At 43.1% G+C, this 17,222-nt stretch overlaps 1 protein-coding gene across 1 annotated transcript in view; it reads right to left on the bottom strand.

Annotated features, from left to right (window-relative positions):
- Window positions 1–5,657: 5,657 nt before the first annotated feature.
- Window positions 5,658–17,222, bottom strand: part of LOC140997942 (zinc finger protein ZXDC) — a 99,502-nt gene continuing 87,937 nt past the window's right edge. The window contains exon 11 of the mRNA XM_073468039.1: window positions 5,658–5,670. The gene's annotated coding sequence lies outside the window, so the exon portion shown is untranslated. The remainder of the gene's footprint in view (window positions 5,671–17,222) is intronic.

Here is a 17,222-nt window from a genome sequence, read left to right as displayed (position 1 = left end):
TGCTGTGTCATGTTGCGGTTACTCTCAACCAAAGCATTAAGGAGTTGCTCATGCTGCCCGAGCAGAGCTCCCTGACTAGAGAGCGCATAGTGTATGGGGTTCTGTTCCTCGTGGGTAGCGCCTGCGGGGTCCATTGTGGCCAGTTTGTTCTGTTATGCTGCGTAGTACTTCAAAACTGGACCCACAATGCAGACGCTGAGACAGGAGTTCACAGAAAAGGTGGTCTTTAATGACAACAAAAAGAGTTCAAAAAAGGCAGCAGTTCCAGACGGTCCTCAGAGGAAAATCCAGAGCTGGGTTATTGAAGTGACAACAGGCGAGGCTGGGCAGGACTGGACGGGCTGGTGCGTGTGGCGGGTCTGCAGCACAGAGGGAAAAAGGCAGGTTTCAGACAAAAAATACAAGCAGTATTGCACAAAATCTTCTCAACTAGGCCTGTGTGTTACCACGGTTGGTTTCACAACGAACTGGCGGAGACTGGAAGGGAAGGACCGGCTTAAGACAGGTCTCTGGTGATTAGTGTAGATAGACCGCAGGTGAGTGGAGCAGCAGGTGAGATGAGTCTGGCTGATGAACAGAATGTAGGTCAGCCCTGGCCAGCCTGAGATGACACTGACAGACAGAGGGAGACAAATGTGGGACCCACAGTAATGTTGGACATAATAATGGACAATAGACAGTGTACACCCCCCCATTCTGAGTTACTATTATTTTGTTTTTATTTTGTTCATTCATAAACTGCAATATATCCATGTACAACAGTAACCATAATATTTTAGTAGGTCAATGTGTGGTTATAATGAGTGAGGCTCACGCAGGCGCTTTGGGCACCAGGGGTCCTTAGTGTGTGGCTCAGGAGGGCATGTCTGTTGTCTAGGCAACGTTAACAGCCAGCAGTATGTAGCCATGGTGTGCTAATGTACCTGTGTTTCTGTATTTCCAGGTGAGCAAAAGTGATGAAATGATCTATAAATGTAGCAACACACATGTAAAATGAGTGTGTAAGAGTAACGGATCGTCAGTAATGCAAATACGAGGGTTATATTGGAGTTTTGCAAGTTAAACGAGTGTTAAACAGTGCGTCACCGAGTACTTAGCCCATGAGGAATGCAGGAATGTCGCCACCTTTAGCCCGCTAAAATATTCGCTGTGTGAGTGTGCAGAATATTATGAGTGCGTTGTATTATGATTATTGTATTAAAAGCGGACAGTTACGGTTATGTTAGAGGAAGTGGTAATAGTGTCTGTTGTCTAGGCAACGTTAACAGCCAGCAGTATGTAGCCATGGTGTGCTAATGTACCTGTGTTTCTGTATTTCCAGAAAACGAAAGTAAAGGGATTCATTTTACACTCATGCACGCCTGGAAGTTCATTTGTGTGTCCAAGTGTGCAACAAATATTGGGGGCTCGTCCGGATGATTAACGTCGTGGTCAGTGTGACAAGAGCCGACGGGGATTGCCGTAATTGATGGCGACGGGAGCGCGCAGTGTCGGGGGCGCGGCTGCAAAACACGCAATGAATCTGGAGGAGTTGGCAGAGATTGTGTCACAGAGACCATGGCTGCTGCAAGTGGACCAGCTCAAAGAGATGTGTGTTGAAGCCAAAATCCCAAGTGGAGATGTCATGACCAGACGAGCGTTGATCAGACAAATAACAGAATCCATGGACAATACAATTAATGATGAAGAGAATGATGTTTCACTGTGTTATCTAAGGAGAATGCTGAAATTTGTTGAAATTTGTGTTTCCAGAAAATCCTGGAAACACAGAGAGTGAGGAAAATGCAGAGAACACAGCAGAAATCAACCAGGAAACAGATCAAGAAATGAGTTTAGCAGAAAAGTATTCACAACTCCAACTCAACAGTCAAGCTCTACAGGATGAAGTTAGGAGGCTGAGTGAAAGGATGAACAGTGCACCTTCAAGTCAAGCTTCAGCTCCACAAAATGTGTTGTCTACAGCTGTGAATAGACTTCCAGAAGTGACAATAAGGAGAGAATTCAAGATTTGTGGTCAGACTGGGGAAAAGGGACAGAAGGACAGACTCTCATACACAAACCTGATGCATCAGATTGACAGAGGCCTGATGAAAGGACACAGTGAGGCTGAAGTCATGGAAGCGGTGATCAAGTCAATCAATCCAGGTTTGAGTATCCGTGATATGTTGGAGATAAAAAGTGACCTTACCCTTACCCAGTTAAAGACAATATTAAGGGACATTTCAAGGAGGACAGTTCTACTGACTTATACCAAAGACTAGTAAACATAACGCAAGACAGTCGCGAGTCTCCTCAAAACTTCCTCTTTCGAGCAATTGAGCTAAAGGAGAGGCTGTTGCTTGCTTCAAGAGAAGTGGATTCTGATGAGCAGTACAGTCCTGAGCTCATCCAGAAGAAATTCTTGAGGTCAGTTAGTACTGGTTTGTTAAGTGACCAAATCAAGTTTCAGCTTAAGCCTTATCTGGATGATCAGAAAGTGAAGGACGAAACACTCATCAACAGAATGAACAAAGCTGCTAGTGTTGAATCAGAAAGACAATTAAAACAACGGAAAAACACAAGCAGCAAAGTTCCAAAGGTAAACGAACTACAGACAGAAATGCAGATGAGTCAGCCAGTTCAGGGTGCAGCTGAAGCCAGAGTTGGAATCCAAGAACAGTCGGCTGAAGTTGTGAAGCCTAAGAACCGTAAAGCAATTGCTGTCACCAGTTCAAGGGACTCAGAACTTTATGAAACAGTCAGGCAACTGAGAGAAGAACTGGCTGAAATAAGGAAAAGCATAAGTAACTCTCAAGGGCCCACCCGCCAAGGAAGAACAAGTGCGAGGAGAGGATGTAAAGCATGTCAGGAGCAGGGAACAGGTGACCTGTGTGAACACTGCTTTAAGTGTGGACAGTCAGGGCACTTCTTAAGGGGCTGTAGAGGACAAATGAGGCCAGCAGGGAAATCGGACAGCATGATGGTGACAATCCAGACAGTCACACCCCCAAAAGCACTAGCTCCAAACCAAGTTGAGCTAGATGGCAAGGTGCATGAGCTTCTCTGCGATAGAATCAGGCAGCTGGAGGCGGAGTTAGAGAAAAGTGGGGACGCTGAACAGACTGTGGTTTCCACCTACGCCAGCCACCTCTCATTACGTCGCCAAGCCAAGTTAAAGGCCCTCATCAGGAAGAAGTGCATGGTGGATTGTTTCTTCGAGGGAGTAGCAACACGAGCGCTGTGGGATACAGGTTCGCAGGTAACAATTATCAACGAAAGCCGGAGAACATCCTGTCTTCCACACATCCGGTTACGGAGCATGGATGAACTCCTGGGTGAGAATGAGACCCTTGTTGGCAAAGCAGCAAACCAGACACCCATACCATTTGCAGGCTGGGTTGAACTGAAGTTCAAGCTTAGATCAAATAGGGGCCCACAGCCAGAGCTACTTGTGCCGGTGCTCGTCTCTAATGAGCCAGGAGTAGCAGAACCACCAATCATCGGCTACAATGTGATCGAGCATCTGGTAATGAATGGAATGGAACAACATCCAGAAGTAACACCTGCTGTAGTAGGGGAAGCTTTCTCCATTGACTGTAAAAAGGCAAATGTGTTGATCCACATAGTGAAAAGCTGTGACCAAAACGACAAGGAAGGCGTGGTGAAAGTTGGGAGATTAAAGACTGTGATTCCAGCCGGCCAGACTAGAGAGGTTAAGTGTACTGTGAGGACAGATCCCATCTCCACTAAACAAGAAGTTCTGTTTGAACCTGAGGAGACCCCAGAGTGGCCAGAGGGAGTGAGCATCACTGAAACCATCATCTGCCTGCAGAAAGGAAGTTGGTCTAGGGTTGCCATCCCTGTCACTAATAACAGCAACCACGACATAATTCTCACCCCTCGCACAGTGTTGGGACAGTTACAGCAAGTCAAGGCTATTTACCCAGTGGATGTAAGACCAGCAGCCAGTCTTAATGCCAGCACAGCCAGCGCACCTGAGACTCACAGAGAGGAACACAGACAGCTGGACACATGCCAACATGACTCATGGGACCCTCCAGTGTCAGTTGACCACCTGACTCTGGACCAGCAGGAAAAGGTGAGACAGATGCTACGTCAAGAGTGTGCTGCATTTTCAAAAGACGAGAATGATGTGGGATGCATTCCCTCTTTGCAGTTGAAAATCAGACTGAGTGACACAACTCCAGTAAGGCGCACCTACACCTCAGTACCCAAACCAATCCACAAGGAAGTGAAGGAATATTTGGAGGACCTACTGAATAGAGGATGGATTCGAAAATCCCGGTCCCCATATTCCTCACCAATAGTCTGTGTGCGCAAGAAGGATGGAAGTTTACGTCTGTGTGTGGATTACAGGGAGCTGAACCAAAAGTCCATTCCCGACTGTCACCCCATCCCTCGAGTGCAAGACATGCTGAACAGCCTGAGTGGGAGTGCTTGGTTCTCAGTACTGGATCAGGGCAAGGCGTACCATCAGGGTTTCCTTGAGGAGAGTAGCAGACCACTTACCGCCTTCATAACACCGTGGGGCTTATACGAGTGGGTAAGGATCCCCTTTGGCCTGTCCTCGGCTCCAGCAGAGTTCCAGCGCAGTATGGAAGAGTGTCTCGCAGGTTTGAGAGATGAGACATCACAGCCGTACTTGGATGACAATCTTGTCCACAGCAAGTCTTTTGAGGACCACCTGCATGATATGAGAGAGGTGCTACATCGCTATCAAGCTCATGGGGTAAAACTGACAGCTAAAAAGTGTGAAGTGTTTAAAGACAAGGTGAAGTTTCTGGGGAAGATCGTATCCAAAGATGGCTACTGCATGGATTCTGCAGAGTTAGCACCAGTACAAGCGCTCAAAGACCGCAAGCCAGAGACTGTAGGAGACCTGAGGAAAATGTTAGGATTCCTATCGTATTACCGTCCATACATCCCAAACTTCTCACGCATTGCCAAACCACTGTACAATCTGCTATCCACTGAGAAGACTCCAGGTAGTAAAGTCAAAGAAGCAAGCACAAGTAAGAGTAGGGGGAAACGTAAGAAGTCAGACCAGCTACCCTCGAGCCAGCCGATCACCTGGACAGAACAACATCAGGAAGTGCTCTGCCACCTCATAGAGTACCTGCTGCGTCCACCAGTCCTCGGTTACCCCGACTTTGAGAAACCGTTTGTGCTACATTGTGATGCCTCTCAGGAAGGGCTTGGTGCAGTACTGTACCAGAGACAACAAGGCAAGCTGGTTGTTGTCGGTTATGGGTCAAGAACACTAACTGCTCCAGAAGCCAATTACCACCTCCATTCGGGAAAGTTAGAGTTTTTAGCAATGAAATGGGCCATCTGTGAAAGATTCAGGGAGTATCTGTATGATGCACCCTCATTCATTGTCTACACTGACAACAATCCTTTAACCTATGTTTTGACCACAGCGAAGTTGAACACCACAACACACCGGTGGATTGCTGAGTTAGCAGACCTTAAGTTCTCAATCAAGTATCGGCCTGGGAAAGTCAATGGTGACGCTGATGGCTTGTCACGAATGCCACTGGACATGGAGCAGTACATCCGCACATGCTCACAGGAGATGGAGCCAGAAGTAATAACAACTCTCACACAGGCACTCCAACTTGAATCTCATGAACATGAGCCCTGGATGTGTCCAGTCACCATCACTGCAGCATGTACTGATGTAGAGCAAGAACGAATAACATCCCCAGTGGCAGAATTCACCATAGAGGACCTAAAGAAAGCACAAGAGGATGACCCAGTCATTGGCAAGGTGCGAGAATATGTCAGGACAGTGGCCTCATCTGAAAGGAAGAGCCCAGCATGATGACACCTCTGTTCTAGTAAGAGAGAGAAACAAGTTGTATGTCAACAAAGAGGGTATCCTGTATAGGAAGTCAGTGGCTCGAGGTCAACTGGTGCTACCTACAACATTCCATCCGCTGATCTACAGAGAGCTACATGAGGAAATGGGACACCTCAGAGTGGAACGGACACTCAGCTTGATCCGTGATCGATTCTACTGGCCTCATATGCAAAGAGATGTGGATCATTATGTGACCAAGGTGTGTAGCTGCCTGAAACGGAAACGCCCTAACAAGCCAACTAGAGCACCGCTGGTTAATGTAGTGACTACTTACCCTTTTGAGATGGTCTCAATAGACTACCTGAACCTGGAGAGCTGTAAAGGAGGATATGAGTACATTCTGGTTGTTATTGATCATTTTACTCGTTTTGTGCAGGCATATGCATGCACCAACATGTCAGCAAAAACTGCAGCCGAAAAGATCTTTGGAGACTTTGTGCTCAAGTTTGGCTTTCCTGCCAAGCTGCATCAGCTGCAAGGAGTTCGAGAATAAGCTGTTTTCCAAGCTGGAAGAATATTGTGGTATTCAAGGCTCACGCACAACACCTTACCACGCAGCTGGAAACGGTCAAGCGGAGAGATTTAATCGAACACTCCTTTCCATGCTTAGAAACCTGACAGAGGAAGCCAAGTTAGACTGGAAGAGCTCCTTAGCAAAAGTTGTGCATGCGTATAACTGTACGCGCAGTGAAGCAACAGGGTATGCCCCATACTACCTCCTCTATGGTAGAACCCCCCGGCTACCTGTGGACATTATGTTTGGCCTGACGCCCAGTGACCAGAGCAGTTCTCACAATGAATATGCCAGTAAGTGGAGAAAGCGGATGCAAGAAGCATACAGGCTGGCATCAAAGACAGCTCAGAGGGAGCAAAACAGAGGAAAGAAGCAGTATGATCGCAAGACTCATGGTGTGGAACTACAGCCAGGATGCAGAGTATTGGTGCGGAACTTCAGAGACAGAGGAGGACCCGGGAAAGTCAGATCTTATTGGGAGGAGCAAGTCCACGTGGTAACTGAAAGGAAGCACCAGGACAGTCCTGTCTACACAGTACGACCTGAGAGGGGCCCAGGAAGGACTAGAGTCCTGCACAGGAACCTGTTACTGCCCTGCGAGTTTCTGCCTGTGGAAGAAGAGGATAAGCAGGAGGACAGGAAAAAGGAAAAGAGGAAGCCAAACACAGTGAAGAGGAGCAAAAGACAGGCAAAGCAGAAGGGGAAAGACCCTGACAGTAGTTCAGAGGATGAAAGTGACTGGAGATTCATCACCACACGACCAGTGGAGCCATTGAACCTGGTCAGAAGCCAGCTGAGAGTGGAAGCGGAGGAATTCCAGCCACAAAGAGCTGACGGAGTACTGAAGCAAGGTGTTGAGGAAGAGGAGTGTCCAAAACAGGATGAGGAGGGCAGGACGGAACCAGAGGTAGAGAATGGAGAAACGGCAGAGGCAGAGCAAGATGCGTCATCTGATGAAGCAGACAAAATCAACCCTGAGCGGGTGTCGTCATCTGATGAAGCAGACGAAAGGGGACCCGAGCCACAGTCATTCTCCCCAAGAAAATATCCTTTTCGACTAAGACATCCACCCAAGACACTTACTGTACATACAACACATTAGGCCAACCATCAGTCACGCACAGAAACAAGTGATGTTTACAGTTAAAAGTAAAAGACACACATTCATAGTCACATGTTGAGTTTATTGTTGTGACAGTTTAACAAGTTAAGAATTCATGCAGTATAGTATATTTAGTCCCGTTAGTTATAAAGTAGTACCAGGAGAAGGGTACCAGAACTCAGACTGCTGACACATAGAAGAATACTGTGACATACAGTGGCAAGAAAAAGTATGTGAACCTTTTGGAATTTCATTGTTTTCTGAATAAATTTGTCATAAAATGTGATCTGATCTTCATCTAAGTCAAGGGTATTGACAAACATAATGTGTCTAAAATAATAACACAAAAATAAATCTGATCTTTCATGTCTTTATTGAACACATTCATTCAACATTCAAAATGGCAGTGGAAAAAGTAAGTGAACCCTTAGAATTAATAACTGGTTGACCCCCCCTTGGCAGCAATAACCTCAACCAGGCGCTTCCTGTAGCTGTGGATCAGACCTGCACATCGTTGAGGGGGAATTTTAGCCCATTCTTCCTGGCAGAACTGCTTTAGCTCTGTCATATTCTTTGGACGTTGCATGTGTATGGCCCTCTTCAAGTCAATCCATAGCATCTCTATTGGGTTGAGGTCTGGGCTCTGACTTGGCCACTCCAAAAGGCGGATTTTGTTTTTCTGAAGCCATTCTGTTGTGGACTTGCTCCGGTGTTTTGGGTCGTTGTCCTGTTGCATCACCCACCTTCTACACAGTTTCAGCTGACATACAGACATTCTCACATTATCCTGAAGAATTGTCTGATATACTTGGGAATCCATCTTCCCCTCAACGATTCCAAGCTGGCCAGGCCCTGATGCAGCAAAGCAGGCCCAAATCATGATGTTTCCTCCACCATACTTTACGGTTGGGATGATGTTTTCATGATGATATGCCGTGCCCTTTCTACGCCAGATGTAGTGCTGTGTGTTTTTTCCAAATAGTTCAATCTTAGTTTCATCAGTCCACAAAACATTTTGCCAATACCGCTGTGGAGTGTCAATGTGCTCTTTTGCAAACTTCAGGCGTGCAGCAATGTTCTTTTTAGTAAGCAGTGGCTTCCTTCGTGGTGTCCTGCCGTGGATACCCTGCTTGTTCAATGTTTTACGTATTGTAGACTCATGAACAGAGATGTTAGCCAGTTCCAATGAAGACTTCAAATCTTTGGCTGTCATTCGGGGTTGTTTCTTTACCTCATTGATGAGTCTTCGTTGTGCTCTTGGTGTCATTTTGACTGGGCGCCCACTTCTTGGTAGAGTAGCAACAGTCCCAAAGTGTCTCCATTTGTAGATTGTTTGCCTAACTGTAGACTGATGAATTTCTAAAGTCTTTGAAATAACTTTGTAACCCTTGCCAGCTTTATGTAAATCAACAATTCTTGATCGTAGATCCTCTGAAAGCTCTTTTTGGCGGGGCATGGCTCACATAAGCGTGTTCTTCTTGTGCAGAGCAAACTCCAAAAGTTTGAGGGGTTTTTATCAGTCAAAGTAGCTGTAGTCCACACCTCCAACCTTATTATCTTAACAAGACTCCAGGTGTGCTAAAACCTGACTCCAATTAGCTTTTTTGAGGTCATTAACTCAAGGGTTCACATACTTTTTCCACAAGCACTATGAGGTTTTTTTGGTTGTTCTCAATAAAGACATGAAAGGTCAAAAAAATGTCGTGTTATTATTTTAGACACATTATGTTTGTCAATACCCTTCACTTAGATGAAGATCAGATCACATTTTATGACAAATTTATTCAGAAAACCATGAAATTCCAAAAGGTTCACATACTTTTTCTTGCCACTGTATGTGAGGCATACAGTAAAATATGTGGGTCTGTGTCATGAGTTATGGGGTAGAAAAAGGGTTGAAACCTTTCAGTCTGAGATACAAAGCCCGCATGAATAGCGGAGTAGCACTTCAGATTTCACCTGGCCAGTGTCGTCTGGTGCTGACACATGACATAAAGAGGGAGATACATGTCACGTCAAAGACTGTGGCAGTACAGAGAGTATCCCAAAAGACTGGCTCCCATATAACCTACCACTATAACTCACCAGTTGAAGACTGGAGTACTTTGGGAAATTGATAATGTCGGGACGACATTCATTTTAGAGGGGAGAGTGTGGGACCCACAGTAATGTTGGGCATAATAATGGACAATAGACAGTGTACACCCCCCCATTCTGAGTTACTATTATTTTGTTTTTATTTTGTTCATTCATAAACTGCAATATATCCATGTACAACAGTAACCATAATATTTTAGTAGGTCAATGTGTGGTTATAATGAGTGAGGCTCACGCAGGCGCTTTGGGCACCAGGGGTCCTTAGTGTGTGGCTCAGGAGGGCGTGTCTGTTGTCTAGGCAACGTTAACAGCCAGCAGTATGTAGCCACGGTGTGCTAATGTACCTGTGTTTCTGTATTTCCAGGTGAGCAAAAGTGATGAAATGATCTATAAATGTAGCGACACACATGTAAAATGAGTGTGTAAGAGTAACGGATCAAATACGAGGGTTATATTGGAGTTTTGCAAGTTAAACGAGTGTTAAACAGTGCGTCACCGAGTACTTAGCCCATGAGGAATGCAGGAATGTCGCCACCTTTAGCCCGCTAAAATATTCGCTGTGTGAGTGTGCAGAATATTATGAGTGCATTGTATTATGATTATTGTATTAAAAGCGGACAGTTACGGTTATGTTAGAGGAAGTGGTAATAGTGTCTGTTGTCTAGGCAACGTTAACAGCCAGCAGTATGTAGCCACGGTGTACTAATGTACCTGTGTTTCTGTATTTCCAGAAAACGAAAGTAAAGGGATTCATTTTACACTCATGCACGCCTGGAAGTTCATTTGTGTGTCCAAGTGTGCAACACAAACATGCAACAAGAAGGGAGGGGAAAACACAGGAGAAACAAGGGGAAATGACAAGGCACCGCAGATCCTAACACTTTCTTCATTTATTAGAAACATTTTTCTTTTCATGGTCTGTTTTAAACACGTCAGGTTGATCATTGCTGAGCGTCGGCTTTCATATGTTACATCATTTCAGTTTTCCCTAAAACAGTTAGCCTAAAAATAGATTCCAGTGTCCAGAAGACACCATAATCACATTTTGGGTTATTAAATGATGATTTAACAATCAGAATATCACTGAATGCAGAGGCAAATAATGAATCAATATATAAATGCATTCTGTGGGTTGAAATGGATCCTGTGCCTCTGAGTAGACACAGTATACAGTATAAATACACAGTACACAGTATACAGTATAAATACAGACTGCAGCTTGTTCTTCATGTGCAGGTGTTTGTTAAACAGGTAACAGACATAAAATCTCAGCCACAGTTTGAACTTTAAGGGTGTGGGTTCACAAAAGAAAATCCAGAAGAAGTTTAATGTGTATAACAGAAGCTTTGTTTGCATGAAAATGAATAGTCAGGATATCAGCAGGAGCATCACATCCTGACATGTCCAATGAGTGATAAAACTGTGAGACTGAAACAGGAACTTAACTCGCACAAAACACAAAAGAAGACAGCAAAGTGGGATACAGATCCAGCTGTTAGAGTTTCTCCAGAGATCAGCCTTTGAAAAAATAAACTGATCACCCAGCAAAACTGTTTGTTGCCTGCTTCAAAGATATTTGACATTGACTATCCAAGTGTATGAACTGATTACACTTAAATTGCAGACACACGTTTGATTTTTTCATGGTAGTTATGCGCGAATCACAGGTAGGCCTATATCCATGGACACCATGGGAAATCTGTGTTGGGTGGTCCAGTTCATAGAAACTAAACATTGTGATTAATATCAGATGGGCTGCTGGTGGGTGAAACAATACATCTCATTAAAGAGGAAAACATCACATTACCTGCACTATAAGAAACAATATAAGTGCGTCTCTCAGTTAACAGAGATGTGCGCAATTATGCACGGTACATCAGTTTAACTTTATTGATTATTTAAATCTCTCGACAAGTTTTTGTTCTGTGTTATAATTTAAATATATATAGATAATGGCATTTTTGGCATAAATTCATCTGGTCTCTTCAAATGTTGAAGCCGACTGACAGCTGATCCAGCTGTGATCAGCTGCAGCCGTCATCAGAAACGGACTTCGCTTCACGTGACGCTACAGAGGAAAGGGTGTCTCATTTGTCTTAAAACAGATTTCCTCTGTCCTCTCTCCTCCCGTGGTTTCCTCGCATCTCTCCACGAATCCTCTGTGGGCGCGACTAAGACGCAAGTAAGTGAGAGAAATATGGAAACAATTTAAGTGAAATGAGTAAGTGCCCTAAGGCTGGATGGGCCGTCTCTTCTTGGCTGCTTAGCAGTGGATATTGCTGCAATACAGTACATAGGCATCTGGACATAATGCCAGAACTGTTACTTCTTCACACTCTGTTGATAGGATTAGATCATTTTTTGAATGTTTTAAACTTAAATTATGTCCAGATCTTATAAAATGCACCTTTAATCGCAACTGGGATTTTGCTGGTCTACTGAATAGACTGAATAATGTGGAAAGGGGTTTGTTATGCCTTTTCTAATTTCGTTTACTAAGATGGACATAACATTTTATATTAGTTCTTTGCAGGTCAGATGGTGAATGCAGCCATACCATCTGGAGAGGTGTTGAAAAGGAAGAAGAATGTGAGGACTAAAAAATGTGATATCTCTGTTCTGCTGTATCAGTTTTAGAGGGGAGTTGCAGGCTTTTAAACTCTGTGTGGGAGTGTCCTTACAGAGTCGTTAAGGACACGTGTGAGCTCTGAGTTTCAGAGTCGTTAGGGCCACTTGTGGGTTTTTGACCCAACTGGCCTTCATGTGGGTTGCTAGTGCCAGGTGAGCCCAGGTGTGAATGGTTGTTAAGCTGTCTGGGGAGGGAACTCAGTACTGCATTGTAGGTGGGTGATAAGTAATGTCTTAGGCCACCTCCTCTGTTCAAAGACGGTTGTTCCAGTTTGACATAGATTCTTTTACTCCTCTTTCAAACCATCTGTCTTCTCTGGACAAGATGTTTACATTGTTGTCCTCAAAGGAATGATTTGTCTCCTTCAGATGTAAGTGGACAGCAGAGTCTTGACCTGAGGAGTTGGCCCTCCTGTGTTGTGCCATTCGTTTATGGAGAGGTTGTTTTGTCTCCCAATGTACAGAGTAATGTAGTTTATGCTGTTCAATGCTGCCAGGACTGCACAGATTTGTACATTGGGGAGACAAAACAACCTCAAACTCCCACACAGAGTTTAAAAGCCTGCAACTCCCCTCCGGTTAGTTAAAACTGAAGAAACCTCTTGGATGAGAGGTGAAACTTCTTCAGGAAACTTAAACATTTCCAGTTGTCTACGATACAGCACTTTGAATTAATCATTTGTTTTTAAACTGTCCATAATGAGTCCAACAGTGTTACAAGAGTGCAATATTAGACCAGTTGACTGCTTTTCGAAACCTGATGCCTTTTCAGATTGAATATTTCTCCTACACAAGTCAAGTGAAGAAAACCGTGTTATGGTAGCTTGCTACAAACTATCAGTTTGTACTTGTTTGGTTATCTACAGGTCTTGAAAAGCAGTGAGTTTAGTTTTCTCCAAAAAAGGCCTTGTTTATAAGAAATGATTTCATTGGCTGCTGTAGACGGACAGTAATGTGAGTCAGACAGACAGTAAGGTTTTTGTTTATCTGATTCCTGAGACACAGTACACCTGTGGAGTACAAGGAGATCTGTTTTGATAGTGTGCTGGAGGTTTTTTTGTGAGTTTTATGCAGACCTTTAATAGCAAATGCTTCAACATTCTGTATTATCCAAAGTTAAATCTAGATGATATCTAGATTAATGAAATAGATAACATATGAAATAATAATAATAATAAGAGGAAGAAGAATAAGAATAAGAATAATTTGTCTGATCCAGTATTTTAACTCATAACCCTTCAACAACCTGGTAACTGTGAAGTTTTCATGCTTTGCACAAAATACACTGCCCAGCCAAAAACACATACTAATATTTCATTGGACAGCCTTCATTTTTATAAGTTTATGCAATGTCACAACATTTATTTCTGTCCAGAGTTGCATTTATTTTTGGCCAAGATCTTGTATTGATGATGGGAGAGTCGGACCGCTGTGTAAATTCTTCTCCAGCACATCCCAAAGATTCTCAATGGGGTAATGAAACACCCTGTCTGTAATTGAATGAAATAAAGTGAAAAGGAATATAAAACGGCCAAACACTATGTACGTGCACTTGTTAATCAACATACCTATAATGATTTAATTTGAAATGCTTGAAGAACCATTTATTCTACAACATTTTGAAAGAATCTTTTAAAAGAGGTTTCTTTATAGTTTCTTAAAGAGCCATTATTTGCAAAGGTTCTTTGGAGCCCCTTTGGGGGTTCTTTAAAGAACCCTTTGCTAAACAGTTCTCTGTGGAACCAAAAATAGTTATTCTATGGCGTCGCTCCAAACAACCATTTTTGGTTCCAGTTAGCACCTTTAATTTTATGTGTCCCATGAAGAACCAAAACACAATGTTTTTTCTCTCTTTAATTGATGTAATATTCCTTCAAATCTTGTCTTACATACGGTATGAATAAAACAGTAGTTAAGTATTCAAGTTTCACATAACAGTTACAGCATCCACAATCTCCAGTGTCAGAATTTGTTAGTTGCTTTGCAAAAACAGGATTTCACTCTTAAATTGATATACTTTTTCATAAAGTACTGTCCAAGTTCTTTCCAACTTATTATTTGTCTGAGGTGGAAGAACTCAGATCTTGTATATATCTTGAATAGCATGTTTCAGGAAAATGTATACTATATCAATTGCTGATGCATTAATGTGTTTGTCACCTTATTGTTGAAGTAGGTGAAGGTGGTTTAAGGCTTTAGAGTTTATCTGCAGTGTAGCTTGAGAATTTCTCGAAGGGGATAAATACTAAAATTATTTGTTGAGTATATTTTGTATTATTAAACCAAATTTGCAACATAACTAGAAACTGAGGTTTTGAAATAAATGTACTGTAAGATTCTCAGATGTAGAGGAAAATTGTACTTATGTACAGAACTTGAGTAAATGTACTTAGATGCTTTCAAATACAGTCACCTTTTTATGTGAAAGCAGCAGTAACACTTTATCTCTAAGTCTTACACTGTGTGCAGACCAACATTAGCATTGCATTAAAACACAAAGCCATCTCATTCATTTCAATGAGATCAATGTGTGCACTCCAGCAAAAATGGGAAACCCAGGGTCATGTGGCAAAAAAGCTAATGGCAACATTATCTGTTAACACAGCTTGGGGATATCAGATACTTGCAAGCCCATGTCCTTGGTAGAACTATTTGTAACGTGAACTGCGGAATTCTAGTTAAAGCTGCTGTTAGCAACGTCAACACATGAACGTGGAGCAGTAATCACCAGATGTAGCAGCAAACAGCCTCTTCACAGAGTTCTCTGTGCTGATTTAATCCTCCTGCCTGCCCTATCTGTTTACATGAAGTTTGATTTTAATAATTATCAATAAATATGATGACATGATTTTCCTTTACCCTGCTGAAAGATCGAGAAAGTCAGAGGGAGTGAGATCTTAAGTAACGTCTAATAAACATTTTGGATGTATTTCTACTCACATAAAACCTCTGCAAAACAGATTTTTGCTGATATTTTTCACATGAATGTTTTCCTAGCAGTCTTTTTCTTCCCTGCCTTGTTGGTGCACTGCTTAATTTCTTTGCATGTTACTGAATGCGTGAAAACATTGGCTGAACTGTGTGTTGCATAAACAGCATGCATGGCACCCACTCACAAAAACATCACTCCATAATGCTGTTTACCTTCTGAGGCAGCTGGAATTGCAAGATCAGGGGACCATGTGATCATGCAGATTCATCTTGCCATGATTCAAGCTACTGTATGTGCTTGTAGCCAAACCAAAGTAGTTCAGAACAATCAGCATCTCATGAGGAACTACTGACAGCTACAGGTATGGTGTAGTTTAGGTGTGACGACCAGCAAAAGAAGTGACTGCACATTTCAAAACAACAATTGCGGCTCCTCCAGAGGTTAGCGTAGCTCTCAGAGTTCTATATTTCAGTGAAAGAAGAACAAAGAACTTTTCTCCATGGAAAACCTTTTTTCCCCACACTCTCAACAAACTTTTGTAAGAGTTTAATTTACCAAATAGCTCTGTTGGTGGTTGCAATCTCCTCCTGTTGGTCTGATTTGTTGAAGTTAGCCTGACGGTGATAAACAGATAGTTCCTCCAGTAATTTTTTTTTATGTACCTGCCCTTTTCCAAACAGCTTCCAAGGGCACCCTCCCAGATGGTCCTCAGTAACAAACCATTTGGCAAGTCAGGCGAGCATTCTACCTCGACCTCAAAATCTCCATTACGCCCCTTTAAGCTTCTTGGTATTACATTAGCTGACATAAATGTATTCAGATTTGTAATCTATTTGACCTGCTCCATAAAACTTGAAGAGTACGTAGGTAACAGTAGCGTTTTTCCAGTAATGGAATACAGGCAATCCTATTACAAGTTATTGTGTAGTTTATCTAGCCTTGCTCTGTGGCGTGGGGAGTGTGCACAGCTGTCTGTGACAATGTTCTTTTTTAATACTATCACTGGAAGGCCCAAAAATCTACACATAGTGGCTTTAATGTTGCATGAAAAAGAGATGAATCCATTAGAACGAGTTGAAACCATCTGTCATTTCCACCAGCAGATTTTCTACCTTTTTTCATAATAGATTTAAACCTTCGTGATGTCGGACCTTCATGCTGTTCAGTTTAAATGGAGGTGGAACTGTTATTAAAATCCTGAGCTGTGAAAACCATGATAACACATCAGAGTATATGGCAGCATTTTACAGTGTGTGTTAAAGGCCTGGACTCCAATCTAATGTCTATGATTTATGGGCATTCCTTCACGCACCGTGGAGAAGAAACCCCTGCTTGTTCCCCTCAAGCCCCCATCCAACCCCAACCCCCACCACCACCACACACACACTGGATTTTGTTACATAACCAGAGTCCCATTATTACACTGGTTTTAAAGCCAGGGGGTCCCTCTTTCCCAGCAGCACTGTCACTCACTCACTCTGACATTTAACATGCACATGTAGCATGTACCGTGTGTGTGTGTGTGTGTGTGTGTGAGAGAGAGAGAGAGAGAGAGAGAGAGAGAGAGAGAGAGTGAGAGAGCTTCCTGCTTCCTGGAAGGTAGACACAGGATTATTTGCTGTCTTTCCACACTTCAGCCATGAGGTCGCACACAGCACACAAACACAAAAACACACAGCTGTAGACTCCACATAAGTGTGCTGTACAAAAGCCCCCCTGTTGTTTTTCACTGACATGGATTTCCTCACGTCATATGTTGTAGTTGTTGTGCAGGTTGTCACCAAATGTCCTTGTGTGTGTGACACACACACACACACGTTTCAGTCATTCGCCCAGCAACCTCTATTTTGGTCTTTTATATGAGCTGCAAACATATTTTCAGGAGCAGGAATGTGAAAGTCACCCAGAATAAGAAGAGACATATGGTAAAAATGTGTGTGTGTGTGTGTGTGTGTGTGTGTGTGTGTGTGTGTGTGTGTGTGTGTGTGTGTGTGTAGGTGTGTTTGTGTGTGTGTAGTAAACCAACAATACTTAGGTTGTTTCCTACTTCCCCTATGAAACAGTTCATATGTGCATTTTCTGATCT

Source organism: Pagrus major, chromosome 6, assembly GCF_040436345.1.
Source record: "Pagrus major chromosome 6, Pma_NU_1.0".
Taxonomy (NCBI): Eukaryota; Metazoa; Chordata; class Actinopteri; order Spariformes; family Sparidae; genus Pagrus; species Pagrus major.
The sequence above is the reverse complement of the archived record's forward strand: the minus strand, read 5'-3'. Positions and strand labels throughout refer to the sequence as shown.